Source organism: Fukomys damarensis, unplaced genomic scaffold (assembly GCF_012274545.1).
Source record: "Fukomys damarensis isolate Sample0158 unplaced genomic scaffold, DMR_v1.0_HiC HiC_scaffold_26, whole genome shotgun sequence".
In the NCBI taxonomy this organism is placed as follows: Eukaryota; Metazoa; Chordata; class Mammalia; order Rodentia; family Bathyergidae; genus Fukomys; species Fukomys damarensis.
The window spans coordinates 24,693,844-24,709,632 of NW_022900938.1; the positions used below are offsets into that span (position 1 = coordinate 24,693,844).

At 40.3% G+C, this 15,789-nt stretch overlaps 1 protein-coding gene and 1 long non-coding RNA gene across 2 annotated transcripts in view; one reads left to right on the top strand and one right to left on the bottom strand.

The window, feature by feature from the left end:
- Myo3b (myosin IIIB) overlaps positions 1-15,789 on the bottom strand; it is a 453,146-nt gene that overhangs the window by 10,647 nt on the left and 426,710 nt on the right. The gene's annotated exons all lie outside the window — the stretch shown is intronic.
- Positions 1,868-15,053, top strand: LOC104850132. The gene is made up of 5 exons (XR_004514414.1): positions 1,868-1,935; positions 3,263-3,407; positions 9,745-9,856; positions 10,403-10,468; positions 14,987-15,053. It is a non-coding gene; the product is annotated as an uncharacterized LOC104850132 (long non-coding RNA).

Below are 15,789 nucleotides of genomic sequence, written 5' to 3' on the forward strand. Positions count from 1 at the left end.
AAAAAAAAAAAAAAAAAGGCAAGGGGGCTCAGCTGTGGCCAGGAAGATCTGGGTAGAACTGAACATCTGATTTTGGTGCCTTTGACTGCTCTTCCCCGAAGATGGCATGAATCTGGAAGGCAGGGTCATCATCTGTGTCTGAAGGAGGAAGAACCTGGCCACGGATGGATGAGTCATCCAGAGCAGCAGGACCAGGAGCAAAGAGACCCTGGTGTCTTGAGTTTAGGTAGCTCAAGTACAAAGTTGAAGGAAAGACTCAGAAAAAGTCCTACTTCTTGCAGTAGGGATAACAGCTCTCATTGCTGCAATAATTATTAAGTTTTACTTCAGGGATAGAGGAAACCTTTATTTCAAGGATAAAATTTTCCAGTCTTGCTAATTTTTACAGATTGAGGAGGGTACTTTAGATGCAAGATAGATAGATAGATAGATAGATAGATAGATAGATAGATAGATAGATAGATGATAGATAGAATGTCTACAACAGAAATGTAAATGTTTGCCTTGTCTGCTTTGATCTTTTCAGGGACAGTTTCTTAGCCAGGAGCTGCTCTGCATCTGACCTTCAATCTTTGTTGCTGCCACCACTGTGATTTAGGGTTTAGCTCTGTGGCCCTTCCTTTGGCCAGAGAGAAGGGAGCTGGGGAGAAGAGGGTAGGAGGAGAGAACACCAGAAACTCATTCCAAAGTAAAGTTTTGGCATTCAACACGGTGCTTTAAAGTCTGAATTTTAATAAACTTGAATCCAATATTTTCCACACTGCTTAAATCAGTGTCTTAGTTTTTAGTTCATCTAAAGTTAAAGACTTGTAAATTAATCCATCAAGATTTGCAACAGGAATTCTCATACTTTTGGGGCGTACCGAAACCAGGGCCTTTGCACTAAACTGTGTCTCCTCTTTTATTTTTATTCTGAGACAGGCTTGAACTTCTGATCCTCCTGCCCCAACTCCCTAGAGTGCTGGATTACAGATGCTGGCCACCGTGCCTAGAGTTCTTGTATCTTCTGTGTAGGGAACCACTTGGAACCCAGTTTTCTCTCTTCCATCTGGAGGTTCTGCCTCCCTGGAGGAGAATAGGCCCAGGAAATGGCCTCTGTGCCTGGCCTGGCAAGTGTCTATGGCTCAGCAGTCACAATCTTGACCCCTTCTGGGCTGGGTTAGGCCCCCAAAAACCTCTTCTCTTCTGTTACTTCTTTCTGAAGAAGGATGGGTAACTGCTCCTCTGGAGATGAGGAGGACAGCCAGGTTTCTGTGACCTGGATCCCTTTCTTGCATTTGTATGGCTCTTTCACAAACACACTGAAGCTAAAAACAGCAGACTCCTTTCTAGTTATAAATGGGAAAAGTGGGCACTACCAGTGAGGGAATGGGGTTGGTTAAATACAGTATGACATTTTGATCCTCTGGAGCCAAAGCCATGAAGAGAAAATGGATAAAACCACTATCAGTAGCCCTTAATGATACTGATATTCTTGCAGGAAAGGAGTTTTTTCCCTGTGATCTTTGTGTGGAAACCTTATTAAGGGGACAGCATAGTACTGTATTTATCAAGAGAATCAGAAAGTTTGTGTAGTGTGGCTTATTTCAGCAAGAATGTAGGGAGGAACATGTGTGTGTTTGTGTGTGTGTGTAGATATATATATATATATATATATCTACACACACATATATGTAAGAATTACTTATATATGAAATATATATGATATTATATATATTTGGAGATGATAATTTAACCCAATTTCTAAAATAGAATAGGCACTTAATATATACTTGTTGAAAAAATGTATGTATTTTTTAACAGACCTTGTTTCAAGCTATGTAATATAGACATATGAGACATAGAAATAATTTCTATTATTCCTTTTCAGAGAGCTGTGATAGTTTTTACAATCTCAACTGCCTACTGTTTGGTCTGACTGTCAAGAAGCGGCAGGTACTCAGTTACACACACAATTAATTATTAGCAATTCTGACCTGACCCCAAATGCAGAGGAGGTTAGGGTGCAGTCAGTTATGGAAAACACACTGCTGAGGCTGAGGGCCACTTGGACTCCTACACTGCTCAGTGTGGATGTTTTCTTACTAATGCTGTCTTGCACATGCTAGCATTAGGGAAAAGATATGAATTTGCTAAGAAGAGTTGGCAAGCCACAGAGACACGTTACACATATAAAATCTTAAAAATGTTAGAATAGAAAAATAGCCAGAAAGGCCCAGTATATTGAACAGCCCACACCCATTTCCACATTGTTTGTTAGCTGTCATCAACAGATCACGAATTTCTCTGCCAATCCCTATCAAGGCTATTATTGCACACTGCCTGAAGACCTCCAATAATTTCATCTTTCATAAGCCAACAGTTGTCTGAAACCTTCAACTATCTTTTGAAATGCACCTCCATTGAGGTTTGATAAGCTACCCTGGAGTCCCCACAACTTCTTGATGGAGTCACCCAAGAGCCACTCTGATGGCTCTTGTGAGGCTGGGGTCGTTTCCATGGCAGTGTGAGCAGTGATTCAAGAGCCTTCTGGTACCCACTGTGCAGGCTCAAATTCCCACTCCAAAATGGGAGGCCTTGGGCAAGTCGCTGAATGACTGTAATCTCAGTTTCCTATAAAAATGGTACTAATTATGATGACTATCTTTATCCAATAGGTTACCATGCAGAGTAACAGGAGCAATAAATAGGATAAAGCCAGGCCTTCGCACATAAGTCCTTGGTACATGTCAGTTGTCATCACAACAGCATATCTTATATTGAGCTGAATTTAGGTCACTCTGGTCCCAGGCAGAGGGGGTCCACTATCAGTGTCCTTGAATGACACTGAAGAGCAGGCTGCTGGCTTTAGGACTGTGACATATCTGGACTTGCATAATGCTTGCCCCACAGGTATGCCAACCGTGGTCAGCAATGTGACCTCTCCAAGCTAATCACTGATCATTTTTACCTACTTAGCACAGTTGGTAGGAATAGTATGTGGGAGCATGCTGGTGAAACTGCCTGTTATAGTTTATGTTTAGATGTCTCTCCAAAGCCTTCTGCACTCATAGGTGGGGCCTTGGGGAGGTCATTGGATCATGGTGGGGTGGTGATACTCAGGAGTGAATTAGTCCACTGATGAGTCTGTAGCTAAATGTGATGTTGGGAGGTAAAGCCTGGTTGGAGGAGGAGGGTCCCCGGGGGTGTGGCCTGGGAATGGTGCGTCTCCCTCCTGCCTCTCTTGACCTCTCTCTCTGTTTCCTGCCACCATGCTGTGAAGGAACTCTCGGCCCCACCCCGACCCAGGGATCGAACTCAGGACCTTGCACTAGTGAGGCAGGCACGGCACCACTGAGCTAAATCCCCTGCCCCAGTGCTGTCCTGTCTTGGAACCTGCAGACTATGGACTGAAACCTCTACAAACTGTGAGTCAAAATAAACCTTTCCTCCCTTAAATTGTGGGCATTGGATATTGTGTCTCAGTAACCAGAAAGTAACTAAGAACCTGCCTGTTCTTGTTAAATGTTTTTGTTCCAGTAATGGCCTTAGATGTTCTCAGATTACATCTATAAAAATCTGGGGAGTTCTTGCCAGCCACTACTACTGATGTCAGTATCTTATACATTGAGATAATTAGAGAAATAATTTGGGAAGGAGAACATCTCCTTTCTAAGCTAGTTGTCTACTCTGTGTAGAAACAGATGCTGGTTATAGATAGTATGATGTCACTGGGAAGCCTTGGAAGTTGGTACAGAGAACCCAGGACACAGAATAAACGGACCTCAAGTCTCATCTTGATTTTGTTACTGACTTACTACATGGCCCTTGGCCATGTCCCTAGGCCTCTGTCTTTTCACAAGTAAAGGGTAGATTGGCTCAGGTATTTTCCAAAAGGTCTTACTACTCTAAAATCTAACCTTTTTGAGTACAAATCAGTGATATATTTTATGCCTCTACATTGACTGGCAAGTGACATCCAATCACCCAGTGTTGTCAAAGGAATGTTAATTGGTAGAAAGATTTGCTTTTAACATTGCAGGGTGTCAATAGGGTTTTGTTTTATTTTGATTTTTGTTTTTTTTTGGTACCAGGGATCAAACTTGGGACCTTGTGTTTGTGAGGCAGGCAGCGGCACCACTGAGCTAAATCCCCAGCCCTATTTTGAATACTACATGACCCAGTAAAACCATTGCTGTTATTGATCAAGGGGCTGGCCTGTAGAACAGTAAATACTAGAGGCTCACTTAAGAAGGATGCACTACTCAACTAAACCAGTACAGAGTCCTTGCTTATTTATGATGGCTTGTCATTAGGTCATATAGATCATGGGTACAGCAAAAACCCCCTCTCTACTTTTAACCCAAGCACAATGAAAACCTGAGTTGCTGACCCTTAGGAAAAACAATCAAACCAGTTTTGACTTAGAGACACAGACTGAATCACCAGTTTAGTGATTTAACCAATTAATCTGATTGATAACCATTTAGTGATGAGGCCCTCAAAAGTATCAAGTGATTCAAATAACTGTGTGTGATTATATATATGATAGTGTGAAAGAGTTATACAAACAAGAGAGAATTCAAGTGGGAATAATTTCAACATTACCTTAAAATCTCCCCTTAATATGAATTGATCTAGGATGAAAACTCATATAATTCTATTATACATAGCAAACACCCTGTGAAATTAAAAAAAGGAACCCCAATATTTACTTTAGATATAGTCTCTGAACTTTGAAATGTCTATAAAATGGGTAGATGATATGACAGTCCTTTTCTATTGGAGGTTGTGTTAATTGTTGCTAGGGAACTGGTAATAAATACCTTACAAAATTCCACAAATCAACATCAGCAAACATGGCCCTGAGCAAACCACCATCCAATGACTAATGATTAACAGGTATCTGAAGCTTTGGTACTTATATTGTTTTTCACTTTTGTAAAGTCACCTACTAGGCATAGATCCTCCCCCCATGCTGGGATGGAGTCCAAAGCCTTGCGCATGGCAGTCAAGTGTTCTACCTCTGAATCGTATCCCCAAACCAACACAGAAAGAATTTAATCCATTTCATCTTCAGTCTAAACCTTAATACTGACCCTTCTCTTTAATTTCTGATTGTTTCCATCCTAAAAATCTGGACAATCCTGCAACCCCTTTGGATTGTCTTTCCATCTCTTCTCTTTCTTTTCCCTCCAGATTTGTGGAGCAGTAGTCTACCGCCACAGCAAAGTCATGTAGTTAAATGAACTGCAGAAGTGGATCTCAATCCATTTCTTTGGCACGGGGCCATGTCTTTGGTTTTGGTTTGTTCTTTTGATCTTGAGTCCTTGCACTTTTGAGGCAGGTGGTGGCACCACTGAGCTAAATCTCTGGCCCGGGGCCATTTTTAATATACCCTTCCTCCTTTTCCTTCTAGCCTTTACCCCCACCCCCAGGTATGTAAAGAATATTTTCTGAGGATTTACAGGCTTCACATTCTTTTCCATTCTCCCTATTAGTTGTTTCATCCTTTTGATGAACTACCTCACAAGTCTTCCAGTTGATGGTCTTGCTTCTTGTTACTCCGTTTTATACCACTGTCAATGGACACAGCTCTGTTGAAAGCATTCCTTTGAACAAAACTCCTAATGGTTTCTTGTTATCTACTAAATAGGGTCCAATTTCCTTACTGAAGCATTGAAAATCCTCCACAATTTATGTGTCCAGTTTTACTTTTTTTTTTTCAGTTTTACTTTTTATTTAAAGTCTATGCTATTGCCAAACCAGAATGAGTCTTGAATTTTCCCACTGCCTCAATCAGACCAGCCTTTTTTTTTGTTACCAGGAATTGAACTCCAGACCTTAAGCTTGTGGAGCAGGCGGCAGAACCACTGAGCTAAATCCTCTGCCCTAGATCAGCCTCTTGCAGCACATTTTTGGTTGTTCTGGTGGCCCAAGGGTGCTTGAAATATGGGGGTGGGGAGGGAAAATTTCTCTACACTTTACCCAGGGCTGGCAGCAGCTCTTCAGTCCAGGAGAGGGGCTGCTGATTTGTCTCTGTTCTGCCCATTTCTGTTCTACTGACCATTCAAGATGCAGGTTAAATGCTAATTCACGAAATATTCCCTTCTGTGTCCCCCTCTGATCTTACTTACTTTACCACTTCTCACTATAAATATCATGTGCAGGTCACTTCTCTTTAATGTGAGCACTTACAGAAGCTCAACAACAATATCTTAAAATAGTGGTATTTAGAGATTTATCACGAGATAGGACAAATAATTTACTCTTAATAATAGTCCAAGTACACTGACTTGTGTATCTTAAAAGGGATTATTCTATAACAAGTACATTATATCTCAATAAAACCATTATACAGTTAAATTCATATTTGTACATGATTTACTTAACGTTAAATTTAAGCAAAGCCTGGTACAAATGGCAGATATAGCATATATACATTTGCCTCCTCTATTTCTTGAGACTTCATTTAAATGGCAGTAAAAAAAAAATAAAGAGAGTAAAATCAAAGTAGTGATAAGATTGGAAGCTGGGATCATGTTTGACACACTGAATTTCTGAATGATCAAAATGGAAGCAGCTATCGGCTTCCAGTAATTCATACTGCCCTTCCCTCAAGACCAAATGGTGAAGACAGGGCAAAATGGAAAATATACCTGATTGAAGGCATAGGAGAGTCAGCATGAGAGTGAAGAAATATTGAACCAAAGGCTAGGAGATGACAGAGATCCCAGAGAAGAATTCAGCATTTGAAACTACTTTTCTTCTGGGAGGCATTTGCCAATCCAGAAGGTAAGGCCGCAGCATAGAGCCCAGTGGAGAAAGTTGGAATCTTAACTAACTACCTGTCCCTCAACACATCACACTCTGACTTAGGGTCATCAGGAGCTGCTCTCTAGGAGAGAGTGAGCCAGGTGCAGACTGCTCTTACAGAAGCATCATCAGCTCTGACTAAATTAAAGTGGTTTGAGTCTATTCATGCCCATGGCAAATGTCTTACAGAGAAAGGCACATTATCCCTGTCCCAGATTCTTTAAAAGAAATGTTGCAAATATAATTTCCAATAGGCAATAAACAATCAACTAAGGAGAAAAACAAACAAAAACTATGAGTGAGAACCACAGTGTAGCAAAATTGCTAAAAACCAAAGAAAGGGAAACCTTAAAATCAGTCAGGGAAAAAGACATATCATTTTCAAAGGAACAAACTGTTTAACTTACAGCTCATCTTTCAAAAGAAACAATAAGATCAGAATATAAGTGCCATCTTTGAAGTGCTAACAGAAAATATCTCCAATATACAATTTTGCACCTCTCAAAAATACCTTTCAAGAATAAAAGCTGAAGTAAAGATATTTTCAATTAAACAAAAACTTACAGTAGTCTACCCACCCTGAAGGAGATCCTATGAAGTGTTCTTTAGGCAGACGAGAAATATACCAGAAGAGCAGGTCAGATGTGGGAAGAAACGAAGAGCAATCAAAATAATACAACAGTAATATCTTGTGAATTTAAAATATGTATGAAATTAAAATATACCACAATAGTGGCTATATAATCAAGGAGGAACACACACGCACACAGGAACATACACATAGATGTAGGTAGACAGTGTTTTAAGATCTTTGACTTCTTGAATTACATAGGAGGGGAGTGAAAGTACCAAGTGATATTTAGATTTTTATAATCCAAGAATGTATATTGTAATTTTTTGAGTGATAAAACAATAAAAGTATTTGTATGCACCTAATAATATAGCTTTAAAACACATAAACTTTACAATGCTAGAAATAAAAAGGAGAAATAGCCATATTTACAATTGCTGTGGGAAATTTCAATATACTTCTCCTGGGCTGGATATACAGCACTTGTCTAACATGTGTAAAGCCCTGGCGTCTTAAAACAAACAAATGAAAACCAACCCTCTCAAATAAAAACAAAAACATATGCTGGAAAACAATGATAAAAACAAATATTTCTTTTAACAACTGGTAGAAAGAGCAATAAAAAAGCAGTAAGAAAAGAGAAGATGATAGTTAACAAACTTATCCTTCTGTGTATTATAGAGGATTGAAGAAATACCTAATTTTTAACCGTATACAGACTATTTACAAAAATGTATCGCACATTTTTCTATATCATCTCAACAAATTTCAGAGGCTCCAAATCAACCCGGGTTACATAGTAAGCAAGGATAGCCTGAACTATATAGCGAGGAAAAAAAAAGTGATGTCATAAAAAGTTTCAGGCACATTTAGCTCCTAACCAATTTTAAAAATTAGGAAATAATTGATGTAAGTTTTATGCAAACTCTTACAGAGAAAGACAAATTAAGACATTATAAAAATAAGGAAACACGTTAATCTCATCATGAACATAATTTTTTTCATTAAGTTTATTGGTGCATTCAAAGCAAACAATACAGTTACATTTATCATTGGGATCTTGTACCTTTACATGGTATGTCTTGGTTCTTGTTTTTTCCCCATACCTCTGCCCACCCTTCACCCGCTTCATCCTTCCCTATTTACAAAGACTTTGTTTCCATTTTTTCACATTTTGTCTTTTCCCTTATTTTCTTTCCCCTCCCCTTCCCACTTCCCCTTTAGCCATAATTTTTTAATTAATAAATTTTAATTAACAAATTTGGCCAGGTGTGGCATATTCCTGTAACTTTGGGAGGCTGAGGCAGGAGGATCACAGGTTCAAGTTTTGCCTGGGCAACATAGTGAGACCCTGGCTAAAAAACCCCCCAAAACAAAAAGGGCTGGGGATCCAGAGTACCCTGGGTTAAAGCCCTAGGAACACACACACACACACATGCACACTAACTTCAACAATATGTAAAAGGATAACATAACCTCAGAAACCTTACAAGGATTTAAGGTTGGTTTAATATTAGAAAACTAGTGTAGTGCACTATATTAACAACATAAATGAGAAAAATCATAGGATTATTTAAATATACAAATAACTATTTCATAAAATTCACTGACTTTTAAGGAAATAACTTTTATGAATAGAAAAGAGCAACTAATCGCTTCTCGGCCTTTTGGTGAAGTGTAGAAAAGAGCAACTAATATAGCCAATGAATACTAAAAAATTTCTCTTTGTGGGGAAAGGAAATAAGAGACAAAAAAATATGAGAAAAGGAAAAAAATGGAAACAAAGTCTTTGTAAATAGGGGAAGGTGGAGGGGGTAAAAGGGAGGGCAGGGGTATGGGGAAAAAATGAGAACTAAGATCTGTCATGTAAAGGTACAAGATCCCAATGATGAATGTAACTGTACTGTATACTTAAAAAGTACCAGTAAACTCAATAAGATAAAAAAAAGATTGGGAAAAATTAAAAAATGGCCAATTATTTTTTTTTGTACTGGGGATCAAACTAGAGACCTTGCGCTTGCAAGGCAGGTGGCGGCACCACTGAGCCAAATCCCCAGCCTTAGATGACCTGTTATTATACCCTTCTTAATAAACCTTGCACTGAAAATCCTACCCAGATCATTGTGGTAGTTGCAGTTTTCCATCTAATCCTGTATGTCTGCCCTTTGGAACAGAATTCACTCTGCATTTGCTCCTATCAAGAGATGAATTCTCTTCGTTTATTTCATGAATTTGTCTGGCCTGGTGAACTGCTTTGTTTAAAAGAGTGGGGGAATTGACAATGTACCAGTTCTGATCTTCAAGAGATGCCTTCTCTCCTTTCTCTCACTCTTTCTGTTTCTCTCTCTCTTTCTTGAGTTTTCTGCCACTGCCATTAGGGAAAACAGCATGCTTGAAGATGAGACCATGTGGAACAGAATGAAACCCAGGTATCTGCACTGTGGCCCCAGATATGAGAGGCACTTGGCCAAGATAACTGCAGATGTACAAGTAAGTGTTGGCAAGTTCAGCTAAAATCAGCAGAAATATTCAGCTGAGCCATAGACATGCAAGAAATGTGTGGCTGTTTGGGGGTAGTTTGCAAAATAGCAATAGCTAATTGTTAAGGGCAGGGAGTAAGTAAAAAAGAAATGCGCTATAAAGATTGGAAAGAAGAAAAAAACTCTATAAGGTTATTTGCAAATGGTATAACTGCACAAAACTCAGCAGTATTAGAATTAATACTGTAAACTTATAAAAATTTATCAAAGTTGCTGGATTTCAAATACAAAAAATTGGTTGTATTTCCATAATGGCAATAAAGAAAAAACAGTTTACTCTGAAAATCTTTGACATAGGATTAAATTATACGTGGTACGTAGGAATAAAACTAAAAATCTCTGAAAGATTTTTCACATAAAACTAAATCATTACTGAGTGAAGACAAGTCATAATTAAATGGGATATATACTGTATTAGTCAGCTTTCTGTTGTGGGATACGATACCAAACACCAATGGTTTAAAGGAGGAAAGGTTAATCTTTCTTTAATCCTTAGATTTTCAGATAATTCAGTCTGTGGTCAGCTGGATCCAAGGTGGGAACATCATGGCAGCTGAGCATGGTAGGTCAAAACTACTCACTTCGTGGTGGCTGGGAACCAGGGCAAGGGAGCAGTGCCAGAGAGGGAAGGGGCCAGAAATCAAATATGGAGTGGGGGGGGATTTAGCTCCGTGGTTCCACCGTCTGCCTTGCAAGTGCAAGGACCCGAGTTTGATCCCTGGTACCAAAAAAAAAAAAAAAGAGAGAGAGAAAGAGAGAGAGAAATCAAATATTGAGTGATCACAAAATACAGTGAATATTTAAACTAAAGAATTATTACAGTAAAAAATACATTACCATTAATTCTCTTTAACTTCCCCCTTTGAACATATTTATCACATCACTGTTACCACTTTCTGAAAAAGTTCTAGAAATCTTCTTTTGTGAGTGTCTTTAGTTGTACTGTTGTGAATGACTCAATGTGCTGAATTGATTTAAAATATTTTCCTATTACGATCCTTTTGACTTTGGGGAAGAGCCAGAAGTTGCACGGTGCCAGATCTGGTGACTAAGGTGGATAAAGACACAACATAATGTTTTTTTATTTGACAGAAATTTCCATAAATGTTTTGAATCTTCAAGACATTAAGCCTCCCAGCCATGATAGCACAACTAATGACACTCACTAAAGAGGACTTTCAGAACTGCTTTAGAAAGTGGCAAGAATGATGGGACAAGTGTGTTTAAATTGAGGGAGAGTATTTTGAGAGGGATTAATGACAATTTGACTTTTATTGTAATAAAATTCAGTTGCTTTTAGTTACAAATCCACTATTTTTTTTATTTTTATTGAATTTATTGGCACATTCTAGGTATACAGTACAGTTGCGCTCATTACTGGGATCTTGTACCTTTACATGGCAGGTCTTCGTTCCACTATATTTTTTAAACCGTACCTCATATGCCATAATATCCTAGGCCACACCCAGACACACCTAGGAGAATACTTTATTAATCCTCTAGGTAGCTCATAAGCCAATCAAATTGACAATCCAACTTAATCTTATCATTGTATCCTTTTCAGTTTGACACCCAAGTATGTCTCCTAAAACCATAAATAATCTTCAAATAAACATGAGGTCATAATTTCACCTAACATGATATGCCTATTCTGCATACAACTAAGAATGTACTAATATTCTCTTCAAAGTCTTAACAGTCCCAGCATCGCTCAAAAGTCCAAATCAAAGTCTCTGAGACTCAAGGTAAACTTTCAGCTGTGAACCACTATAAAATTTAAAATGCAAGGGCTGGGGATTTAGCTTAGTGGTTCCACTGCCTGCCTTGCAAGCACAAGGACCAGAATTCGATCCCTGGTACCAAAAATAAATAAATAAAATAAAATGCAAGTTGTATATTCCCAATATGTAATGATATGGGGTTAACATTCCCATTCCAAAATAATATGGTAAAAAGAAAAGGACTAAAGTGAGACTGAAACTCAGCAGGGCAAACACTAAGTCCTGTAGCTGTATGTCCAGTAGTTGGGGTGATGAGATGTGAATTCCAAAGAGCTTGGATGGCCCCCTGACTATGGCATTGTAAGTTGCAGCCCACAAACCCTTTCTTTTGGGCTGCTCTATTTGCTGCCTACAGCTTTCCCTGGTAGATTTTTCATGTTTCTGGCATCTCAATCTCCTGGGATCTCCACTGCACCTATGGCTTCACTGCCACATCTTCACACATTGCCTACCCAGGGATATAATGCCTGGCCTCCCAAGTCTTCTTTTGAATCCCTGGTTGGTGGGTGTTTCCATGACCCTGCTACTCTTGTACTCTGCATACTTATAACACCATTACCATGTGGACAATGCCAAGGTATGCTGTTGTGAGCAGTAGGTGGGCCCCCTTGCATCATGGCTACAGAAGCCTAAGTGTCTGGATGTCTGAACACAGTGAAATGAATCTTAAAGAGGCAATTCACCGGGTAGATCTTCTCAAGCAGAGGGTACAAGAGCTCTCTTCTCAAATAAAAGGTTTATAGTTTTGAGCTTATGAGGGGTGGGGGTTTTTTGACACCTGATATGCTCTCAAGGCATTTTTCATCTTGTCCTGTTTCCAGGGATGTGGTGTCTTTTAAATGCTGCTAATCTCTTCAGCAATCCCACCACCTTTCCCCCAACTTTACACATAGTTCTTTAGGAATCAGAATTTAAGTTTTTCAGTACTTCTGTTCTGCTTTTTGTTACTGATTCCCACTATATATCTGGCTAAAAGCAGCCTGTAGTAACCATGCCACAATATGAATGTTGGCAGTGCTTTGAAATTCCCTCTGTTAGATCAATTAGTCTACTACCATTAAACTTAGCCTCCTGCAATCTCAGACCATAGGTAAAATTTAGACAATCCTTCTTTTGCCATAGTATAACATTCATGGCCTCTTGTCTAATTCCTAATAAAGTTCTCATTCCTAATTGAAACCACCTTCACCTGGTCTTTAATATACACATTCTTAGCAGCATTTTAGACTTTTGAGCTCTGAAGCAACATTGTCCACTAGGCTCTGGTTACAGTATATTAATTATCATCATAAAACCTTTCCAAACTCTCCTGCAAACCACTACCAAAGGCTTCTGAACTACACAGTCAGGTATAACCATAGCAATTGCTCCATTTTTTTTGGCACCAGCTTTCTGTAGTAGTTAACTTTTCATCTCTGGCACACAGTACTTGATGCCCATAACTTCAAGGAAGAAAGGTTTAATTTGGCTCAGAGTTTCAGATGCTCAGACCATGGTATTCTAGCTCCAAGGCAGGAACATCATGGCTGAAGGGTACAGTGGAGCAAAGCTGCTCACTTTGTGGAGGCCAGGGACCAGAGCAGGGCAGCAGCACCAGAGAGGAAAGGGCCAGGGCCCAGATATAGTATTCAAAGTCATGACGCTATGACCTATTCAGACCCACCCAGAAGTATGCTTTGCTCCTCCCCAGGCAGCTCACAAACTAATCATGTTGATAATTCAGTTTAGCTGTCACATATACCATATTCAATGATTAAAACTGTCAATATTGTAAAGATAACACTTCCTTCCAAAGTGACAGACCCAGGCCATCGCTCCAGTGCCAGGAGGGCCTGCTTGGGCCCAGACCTTGGGCTGGCTAGCCCCACTCTCCCCTGCTGGACCGCCGTCATCGCTCCAGCACCAGGAAGGTAGCCGTGCAGGTGCCCCTGTCCCCCACCCCACACTCTCAGATCTCTTGAGTGTGCCAGTCTTTGGACCCACTCTGCAGAGGCAGAGGTTGTCATAAAGGGTATTTTTCTGAGTTCCCAACTTTGAACATCTTTAAAGAAAGGGGGTGGGAAACCTGTAGTAGAACTGTGTGGAGTGCAACTGTTCAGGAGGTCAGGGAACTCAATCTGGGCCTTGCAGCCCAAGGTCAGTCTGTGTCATGGGGTTCTGCCATCAGCTAGCTGAGATCAGGTGTCTTGCATCCTAGCTCTGTCTGAGCCCCCATCCTAAATGGTAAATATACTATATTGAAAAGTTTGTTCCCTGCAGACATGTTTTGGACTGTTTCTTGATTTCAATTTAATTCACATAGTTTAAGGGTGATAGACTAGTGACTACCACAGGTGGTCAGTTTCCAAGTTGTGCTTGATCACAATGTGTTGCTGATTGTATCAGTTGGGATAAAGGATTGTGGTTGATTTGATGAACTGTTTTCTCTGATATTATGAAGATGAGAATGTCTGTGGGTCATTAGAGACCCAGAAGCTAGGGTGCAACTATATCAGGAAGATTTGGGTGATAACCCAGAGATTAAACCAAGGTCAGCCCGAGAACAAAAATAAAAATGAGAAAACACTTAAGCAAGACACAAAGACAGACTTCCAGTTCACGAATGGCAAACAGGAGGGCAAATGAGGATGAAGAGGCCGGTAGTGAGCCACCAGGACACCCTGAACTCAAAGTACAGGAAGTAACACAACAGATCAATCAGGCTCTAGAAAAATTCAAAACAGAAATAATTTCCCAGATAACCAGAGAAATGGTGAGCAAAATGAAAGTCATGATTCGAGACTCTAGAGCAGAAACTGACAAAAAAATAGATGAGGTCAGGACCATGATAGAAGCCATGAAGGTCCAGCATAAGAAAGAAATGGAAAAAATAAACACCCAACATAGGAAAGGAATGGAATCCATAAAACAGATTCAAACAGAAATCCAGGAGATTAAACACTCCATTGAAAGTGTATGCAACAGAATAAAAGAATATGAAGATAGAATCTCAGCTATAGAAGACAAGATTGCAGTCAGTGACCATGAAAAGAGAGGTCTCTTAAAAATAGCAGAGGATGAAAAAGGGCTGGGTATGCAGCTAAGTGGCGGTTCAGTCCCTCATACTGGAAGGAGAAAAGGACTGGATTGAAAAGTGAAAAGCTGTCCCCTATCTGCCGCGAAGTGAAGTGTCTTGCAGTTCAGTTCAGGCAGGCCCTGAACTCACTGTGTAGCCCAGGCTGGCCTCGAACTTGCGGTGATCCTCCTGCCTCTGCTTCCTGAGTGCTGGGATTACAGGTGTGCACCACCACACTCTGCAGGTTTCATAAGGTTGAACAGGTGACCCGGCGGGTGCGCGACCTCCTGGACTGTGTGACAAACACCCAGCAAGGACCCAAAGACCCCGGAGGGGGTCTCTTCAGCTGCCTGCCTGCCTGAGATCACCCAGCGGGTGCGCGACCTCCTGGACTGCACAACAGACCCAGTAAGGAAAGTAGCCGAGCGGGTACCCTTGAAACACCCCCACAACCTTCCCCGCCCCCGTTCTCAAACCTCCTGATTGGGCCAGTCCTTAGACCAACTCTGCAGAGGCATAGGTTCTCATGAAGGGTAGTTGTCTGAGCTCCCAACTTTGAACATCTTTAAAGAAAGGGCAGGGGAAACCTGTAATAGAACTGAGTGGAGTTCAACCCTGAGGGTAGGGAAACTGAAATTAGGCCTTGTGGACTGTGTTCAGTCTCAGTCGTGGGGAACTGCCATTGGCTAGTTGAGACCAGGGGATTCGGTTCTGCATATGGCTGTACATGTGGTATAATATGAGAACAGAGACAGTCTGAAAGAGGCCCTTCAAATTCTTTTTTTTTCTCTCTCTCTTTTTTCTTTTCCTCATTCCACCCTAAAATTCCTTTCTTTTTTCTGTCCTCTCTCTCCAACTCAGTCTCTTGCTCCACCATATTGTCCCTCATCTCACTTTTTATTCCGGCTCCTGCCCTAACTCAGACTTCTTCTTTTATTATTTTTTGTTTTTAGGAGGGGTTTCTCTTTGTTCTTTTCTCCAGTCATTTTACCTCACTCATGGCTCTGTACCTTCAAGGGAAGACAAGCACCTGTTATTGTTAAGGGG